General features: G+C 40.6%; 1 pseudogene; it reads left to right on the forward strand.

The window, feature by feature from the left end:
- Window positions 1-905: 905 nt before the first annotated feature.
- Window positions 906-8,691, forward strand: LOC147363073 (phosphatase and actin regulator 3 pseudogene; annotated as a pseudogene).
- The last annotated feature ends 385 nt before the right edge of the window (window positions 8,692-9,076 follow it).

Here is a 9,076-nt window from a genome sequence, read left to right on the forward strand (position 1 = left end):
CTCTTATTGTCTCCATACATTTATCAACACATGACATATCATATAGATTTTGTGGAGTTTTACAATTAATTTTCTGTCTTCCTCAACTAGATAGCTACTTAAAGATGGTAAGTTGCTTGACAACTTTATACCCAGTGCCCTGTGTGTGGCAAACCATCAGTAAGTATACTATAAATGAGTAATTTAAATTTAATTAAAATATAATAATTTACATTTATAGTCCATTATACATTAGACTGAACTGGGGCTCTGTTATATTTATCTTTATAGTTGCAGTGCCTTCCCAAGGCCAGTGCAATTTTAAGTATATAATAAAACAATTTGAATGGATGAATCTGTAGTTTAAAAAGGTTATCAGTTAAATTGCTGAACTAGACATATTATAGTAAAGAAGGAATTGTTTGTTCCCACTCACCTTTCCTTTTACCCTATTTAGCCCTGTTTCTTCACCCCAGGTCCTATACTTTGCCTGTTTTCACTGGTCTTTGCTTTTCTTCTTCCTACCCCATCCTTTTTTTCCCCTGGTGGCTCAACTGGTAAAGAATCCACCTGCACTTTCAGAAACCTAGGTTTGAAACCTGAGCTGGGAAGATCCCCTGGAGAAGGGAACGGCTACCCACTCCAGTATTCTGGCCAAGAGAATTTCATCAACTGTATAGTCCATAGGTCACAGAGTTGGACACGACTGAGCAGCTTTCACTTTTACCCCATCCCTTGCCCATCAGTTGGAAAACCCGTGCCACCTGGGACTGTTATTGAGGTTGCTCCTTGATGACTCAGGCATACTGGCACTTTAATAGGATCAAAAAACAGAAAGATTTTAAGGTCCAAAAGAAATAATGAATCATTCAAAGGGAATTCAAGAAATCTGATGAACATAATAATAGCTATTTGTGAATTATGGAATGCAGAAAGAGGAGAAAGGGGCAAAGAAAAAAAAAATTCACACTGCCTGCCCTGAGAAGGTCCAGAATTTCTTTGAAATGAGGTCGTTAAACAAGCCTGTTGATCACTACTTCTACTCCTTGACCATCAAAATAAAGTAAGTCTTCTAAATACCAGAATTTTTTTTGCAAGATGCAGATTTATTCAGAAAGTCATATTTTTACATAAAAGTCTATGATTTGACAGCTTTTAAAATCATGTATTTAGAGTACAAAGAGCTTTCAATGGCAATATCTTTTTAGTGAATTCCATCTTAATATTTTCATTCTATGTGGCATAACAAATTATAATGGGACCACTTTTAATCAACTTGTTTTTTCATCCTGTTAATTTCCATGTCTATTTGGGACATCCATTAAAGTCAATATCCTTAATTTAATGGAAGATTTCCTTTTGAAGTTGTTACATTTTTTTCTGTCTAAATTAACACTGAGGATGTGTAATGGATGTGTTAAATAGATAACGCTATTAATGGGAAAACTGCATAAATTAAATACAAGCCTGATAATTTTCAAGGCATCTGTTTTATTTTCAAGAGTTTAGGCTCTCATGCAGTGAGCTCTGAAGCAAACAGACCTTTATGCCGAACTGTCTATTACACTAGAATTATAATCACTATGGCAAAAATGTTAGTCACTAAAATCTATTTTTATTGTGATATGGATTAAGCAGAAGGAAGCATATATGTTAATATTCAGTCTCGTGGACAGCATCTTCACTGACACACATAACCAGGGGTTTATGTAGACTTTAAGTGGGAATCATTATTTAAGAGCACTGTAAAATGAAGAGACACTTCAGAGAATTAAGTGTCAATTTTTTTAAATGTTTAAAACAGATAAAAAGCAAAATGTGTAGTTCTAATTTTATGTATTCTGTTTAGAAACAAAATAACAAGACCAATATATAAAATAAGCAGTAGGAATTTTTAAAAGTTTTTGTTTTATGTTTTGTTTTTGATATCTGAAAGCATTTAGAAATAGATACAACTGTGAGATTCTTGGAGAAGGAAATAGCACCCTATTCCAGTGTTCCTGCCTGGAGAATCCCAGGGACGGGGGAGCCCGGTGGGCTGCTGTCTATGGGGTTGCACAGAGTCGGACACGACTGAAGTGACTTAGCAGCCGCAGCAGCAGTGAGATTCTTAAACTGCTGATTACATATACCATGCATTGATTTTACAGAATATATGACCATGTATCAGTCCCAAGGCTCTGAAAACAGCACATTTTCCTTACTGGTAAGGTAAATGCAAGATGCCTACTTCTTACCTATTTCAGTAATAACAAAATTCTTAAGAAATGACCCTCACAAAATGTGTTTTTTGAGTTTCTCCTAAAAATTTTGGCTAACGATTCTTGAAACTCATTATTTTGATTCCTCTGGAAGCATTTATGTTCACTCTGGTGAAATAATGTTGTGTTTTTTTTTTTTTTTCCAAAGCCTTCATACTCTTGTTCTCTTTTGCTTTTTCTCTTTCTTTCATATGTGAATACACACACAAAACATTGAAGCTTTTTGGCAACTAAGCAGATTTTCTTGTTGCCCATTCTACATAATTAAAAGTTCAAATAATTTATTACAAAAAGGTTAATGTGCATTTAGATGGGATTAAACCCAAGGATTTTAATGTTCTTTGGTGATGTTAAATGTGGTCTTGGCATTCCGTTGTAGCTTTCAGTTCAGTTCAGTCGCTCAGTCATGCCTGACTCTTTACAACCCCATGAATCACAGCACGCCAGGCCTCCCTGTCCATCACCAACTCCCAGAGTTCATCCAAACCCATGTCCATCTGGTCAGTGATGCCATCCAGGCATCTCATCCTCTGTCGTCCCCTTTTTCTCCTGCCCCCAAATCCCTCCCAGCATCAGAGTCTTTTCCAATGAGTCAACTCTTTGCATGAGTTGGCCCAAGTACTGGAGTTTCAGCTTTAGCATCATTCCTTCCAAAGAACACCCAGGACTGATTTCCTTTAGAATGGACTGGTTGGATCTCCTCGCAGTCCATGGGACTCTCAAGAGCCTTCTCCAACACCACAGTTCCAAAGCATCAATTCTTCAGTGCTCAGCTTTCTTCACAGTCCAACTATCACATCATACATGACTACTGGAAAAACCATAGCCTTGACTAGACGGACCTTTGTTGGCAAAGTAATGTCTCTGCTTTTGAATATGCTATCTAGGTTGGTCATAACTTTCCTTCCAAGGAGTAAGCCTCTTTTAATTTCATGGCTGCAGTCACCATCTGCAGTGATTTTGGAGCCCCCAAAAATAAAGTCTGACACTGTTTCCACTGTTTCCCCGTCTATTTCCCATGAAGTGATGGGACTGGATGCTATGATCGTCGTTTTCTGAATGTTGAGCTTTAAGCCAACTTTTTCACTCTCCTCTTTCACTTTCATCGAGAGGCTCTTTAGTTCCTCTTCACTTTCTGCCATAAAGGTGGTGTCATCTGCATATCTGAGGTTCTTGATATTTCACCCAGCAGTCTTGATTCTAGCCCAGCGTTTCTCATGATGTACTCTGCATAGAAGTTAAATAAGCAGGGTGACAATGTACAGCCTTGACGTACTTCTTTTCCTATTTGGAACCAGTCTGTTGTTCCATGTCCAGTTCTAATTGTTGCTTCCTGACCTGCATATAGGTTTCTCAAGAGGGAAATATCTCAAACTACAGAGGAGCATGGAGATACTACAGGTGCAAAAAAGGTCCTGGTGTCTGGATGATAAATGTATTCAACTAACCATCCATATTTTTATGGATGGCATTTTTTTGAGAATCAACAAGAACACTTCCAAGTTGGCACTGGGGAATATTTTACAACTCTGTGGCTCTTTTATATTGTATTAAAAGCAAATTTTAATTACTCAATCAGAAATTTCCAGGTGACATTAATGAACTGAAATTGCAAAGTGTCAAAAGATTTTGGCAAAAAATACTTACTATAGCTGCCAGACATCCTGGAATGTGAAGTCAAGTGGGCCTCAGAAAGCATCACTAAGAACAAAGCTAGTGGGGTGATGGAATTCCAGTTGAGCTATTTCAAATTCTGAAAGATGATGCTGTGAAAGTGCTGCACTCAATATGCCAGCAAATTTGGAAAACTCAGCAGTGGCCATAGGACTGGAAAAGGTCAGTTTTAATTCCAATCCCAAAGAAAGGCAATACCAAAGAATGCTCAAACTATTGCACAATTGCATTCATCTCACACACTAGTAAAGTAATGCTCAAAATTCCCCAAGCCAGGCTTCAGCAATATGTGAACCGTGAACTTCCTGATGTTCAAGCTGGTTTTAGAAAAGGCAGAGGAACAAGAGATCAAATTGCCAACATCCGCTGGATCATGGAAAAAGCAAGAGAGTTCCAGAAAAATATCTATTTCTCCTTTATTGACTATGCCAAAGCCTTTGACTGTGTGGATCACAATAAACTGTGGAAAATTCTGAAAGAGATGGGAATCCCAGACCACCTGATCTGCCTCTTGAGAAATTTGTATGCAGGTCAGGAAGCAACAGTTAGAACTGGACATGGAACAACAGACTTGTTCCAAATAGGAATAGGAGTTCGTCAAGGCTATATATTGTCACCCTTTTTATTTAACTTATATGCAGAGTACATCATGAGAAACGCTGGACTGGAAGAAACACAAGCTGGAATCAAGATTGCTGGGAGAAATATCAAGAACCTCAGATATGCAGATGACACCACCCTTATGACAGAAAGTGAAGAGGAACTAAAGAGCCTCTTGATGGAAGTGAAAGAGGAGAGTGAAAAAGTTGGCTTAAAGCTCAACATTCAGAAAACGACTATCATAGCATCCGGTCCCATCACTTCATGGGAAATAGATGGGGAAACAGTGTCAGACTTTATTTTTGGGGGCTCCAAAATCACTGCAGATGGTGATTAGAGCCATGAAATTAAAAGAGGCTTACTCCTTGGAAGGAAAGTTATGACCAACCTAGATAGCATATCAAAAGCAGAGACATTACTTTGCCAACAAAGTTTCGTCTAGTCAAGGCTATGGTTTTTCCAGTGGTCATGTATGGATGTGAGAGTTGGACTGTGAAGAAGGCTGAGCACCGAAGAATTGATGCTTTTGAACTGCGGTGTTGGAGAAGACTCTTGAGAGTCCCTTGGACTGCAAGGAGATTCAACCGGTCCATTCTGAAGGAGATCAGCCCTGGGATTTCTTTGGAAGGAATGATGCTAAAGCTGAAACTCCAGTACTTTGGCCAACTCATGCAAAGAGTTGACTCGTTGGAAAAGACTCTGATGCTGGGAGGGATTGGGGGGCAGGAGAGGAAGGGGACGACAGAGGATGAGATGGCTGGATGGCATCACTGACTCGATGGACGTGAGTCTGAGTGAACTCCGGGTGTTGGTGATGGAGGGAGGCCTGGCGTGCTGCGATTCATCAGGTCGCAAAGAGTCAGACATGACTGAGCAACTGATCTGATCTGATCTGGCTATATTACTTTCCTAAAATTAGCTTTTGGAGTTTTAATATAATGACTCATTTTTAATATCCACCAAAGCCCTTTGTTGTTGTTGTTGTTGTTGTTCAGTCACTAAATTGTATCCAACTCTATGTGACCCCATGAACTGCAGAACTCCAGGCTTTCCTGTCCATCACTATCTCCCAGAGTTTACTCAAACTCATGTCCATTATGTCAATGTCATCCAACCATCCTTTGTGGCCCCCTTCTCCTCCTTCCCTCAGTCTTTTCCAGCATCAGGGTCTTTTCCAATGAGTCAGTTCTTTGTATCAGTTGGTGAAAGTACTGGAGCTTCGGCTTCAACATCACTCCTTCCAATGAATAGTCAGGGTTTATATCCTTCGGAATTGACTGGTTAGATCTCCTTGCTGTCCAAGGGATTCTCAAGAGTCTTCAGCAGCACCACAATGCAAAAGCATCAGTTCTTCTTTATGGTACAGCTCAGCTTCTATATGGTCCACCACAATTTGAAAGCATTCAAAATCCCTGGGTATATAACTTCAAAGAGTTGGACACAGCTTAACAACTGAACAACAAAGACAACAACAAAGGGAGCCATAGACAAGTTAACAAAAAACAACTGTCATTAGGCAATCCTTTTTCCCCTAAAATTCCAAACTCAGATAATTTGACAGAGTGTGCATTTGGAAAGGAAAAAAGAGCCACAAGATTTTGACGGCTTTCACTGGGTGTGGGTTCCATTCAATTAGCCATGTGAACTCATTGCATCAGGCTCTGTGAGAGTCAGTGAGGACACAGAGATGATGAGGAATGTTCAAGAACACTAAAATTCTTTTAGTGATGGAAATCACAATCTATCCAAAAGCCAAAGGTTGAGTTTTAAAAGAAAAAGAGGGGAGCAGAAAGGAAGGGAAAGGGAAAGAAAATGGTTGCTATGCATCATTTAAACCCATCCTGGCATATGCATAAGCAGCTCTGGCTGCCTATAAATATTCTCTTCCCTTAAAACTTACACAAATTTAGTACCCACCTACACTGATTTGCATTGTTTCTGCAGAAATTTTTCTACAACTTTTAAGCTAGATTATAAAATCCTGCAAAATGAGAGTGGTATTTTATGTTTTCTCTTCTCCCTCTAAGGCATTGATTAGTCTCCTTCATAATTGGCACTAAATTAATATTTGTTGAATTTTTTATAGAACCAAATATAGCCTGATGCAATCAATAGAAGCTCAGGAAATGTTCTTCTATAATTTAAAAATATAACTGATAATCGGGCAAAAATACTCTGTAGGTTATATTACCGTACAAAAATACTCCTGAAAATAAAATCAGGAGCATACAAATTGATTCAAGGGGCTTAGTAGTAGAACTTTAAAAACTATTCTATTTCTTGCCTGGTTTCAGCCATTCTGTAAGAAGACATAGGCCTGTAGGCATCTACAAATCCATTTCTCCCTATGCTAGACCTCAGCCTTGCTCACCTTTATTCAAACTGAGTGATAGTGCATAGCTTGTAAATTGTTATTAAATACAAGCACTAGAAAGTTCCAGGACCCTCAAGGTTAGCATGACACCAAAGACACAGATAATATACATAAAAAGAGTAAGACAGATAAAGGGATAAATTAGATAATGAAAGATTTCCTTGAAGATTTTGCCTTGGAAAAAATGATTACATGAATTCAACTTTTAGTATGAGATTTCATTGGATTTCCCCACCCTTAAGATGACAATCTTATTCCTTTTGAGGCTTCAGGAAAGAACTAGCTTTCAAAAACTGGGTTAAGTTATTGAGTAGAGAAGAGTTTCCTGGCTTAAATATATGGGGTAGAAGCAGAAGGCAATGGCAACCCACTCCAGTACTCTTTCAAGGCTCTGGCGGGAAAAGTACTGACCCTTCCCTCCGAGGACAGCTTTCCACGCCCACGGGGTCTCCTCATCTCACCACTGTCCGCCGGCCTCTGCCCCTCAGCCGCGTCACTGAGGAGCTGCACAGGGCACTGGCCACCAAGCACCGCCAGGACAGCTTCCAAGGCAGGGACAGTAAAGGGTCCCCGAAGAAGTGCGTGGACGTCGGGCTGTCAAGGACGTGCAGCGTGGAGCGGGGCAAGGAGCGGGAGGAGGCCTGGAGCTTCGACGGGGCCTCTGACGGTAAGCGGACTGTGGCCAAGGAGTCTGAGGAGAATAAGGAGAACCTGATCCTGAATTCTGAACTCAAGGACGACCTGCTCTTGTATCAGGACGAAGAGGCCCTGAACGACTCCATCATCTCTGGGACGCTGCCGAGGAAATGCAAGAAGGAGCTTCTAGCGGTGAAGCTGAGGAACCGGCCCAGCAGGCAGGAGCTGGAGGACCGAAACATCTTCCCCCAGAGGACGGATGAGGAGAGGCAGGAGATCCGGCAGCAGATGGAAATGAAGCTCTCCAAACGATTGAGCCAAAGACCCGTGGTGGAGGAACTGGAGAGAAGAAATACCTTGAAATAAAGGAATGATCAGACAGAGCAAGAGGAAAGAAGAGAAATCAAGCAAAGGTTGACAAGAAAGCTTAATCAGAGACCCACGGTTGATGAACTGAGAGACAGAAAAATTCTGATACGATTCAGTGATTATGTGGAGGTGACGAAAGCACAGGACTATGACAGACGGGCAGACAAACCCTGGATGAGACCGTTGGCAGCAGATAAGGCAGCAATTCGTAAAGAACTGAATGAATACAAAAGTAATGAAATGGAGGTACATGCATCAAGCAAGCATCTGACAAGATTCCAAAGGCCATAGAGATTTTCTTCTGAGAAGGATTGTGCTTAATTTTTGATACCAACACTGAACATTCATCAGGGAGCTTTCCTGAAGTTCAGCTCATGACTACCTGCTGTGTTTGCCAGAAAAGCAGGACCACACACACAGGTGAAATCCTGGCTGCGCTCACCTGTGAGAGAATGACCAGAGGACACCCTTCACTCTCTGGGGCCTGAGGAGTGTCAACTGTTGGGGTCAGAAGAGACCCCAGGAACTCGACCTGAAGAAAACTGTTATTTGCCTTCCCGCCTTGTTTTACAGTTCTGCAGTGTGACCGAGGATGGTGACATGTGTGTGCAGGGTCACCACACTGAGGCTGTGACCAAGGGACGTGTACGCAGTGTCTTCAGTATCATGTGGAAAAGACCTTTTTATTCTCATCACAATTAGAGAACTCTTTAAGTTCCTGTTATACAAAATGATTTACTGTATTATACTTTTTCTTTTTTTATATAATGTCTAACAAAAAATACAGCTGCAACATTTTGATTCCTGTTAATTTTGTTCTTTAATTAAATGACTACTTATTGCAGGAAATTAAAAAAAAAAAAAATCCTGAGAAAATCCCATGGACGGAGGAGCCTGGTAGGCTGCAGTCCATGGGGTAGCTAAGACGACTGAGCGACTTCACTTTCACTTTTCACTTTCATGCATTGGAGAAGGAAATGGCAACCCACTCTAATATTCTTGCCTGGAGAATCCCAGGGACAGAGGATCCTAGTGGGCTGCCGTCTATGGGGTCGCACAGAGTCGGACACGACTGAAGTGACTTAGCAGCAGTAGCAGCAGCAGCAGAAGCAAAACAACCAAAGTACAAAAAAAGTGTTAAATATCTCCTTAACTACTGCTCAATATTATCCTCTTATTATTA

The sequence above is a fragment of the Bos grunniens genome, chromosome 11, assembly GCF_055505025.1.
Source record: "Bos grunniens cultivar Pamir isolate PY7600 chromosome 11, Bosgru_T2T1.0, whole genome shotgun sequence".
Lineage (NCBI taxonomy): Eukaryota > Metazoa > Chordata > Mammalia > Artiodactyla > Bovidae > Bos > Bos grunniens.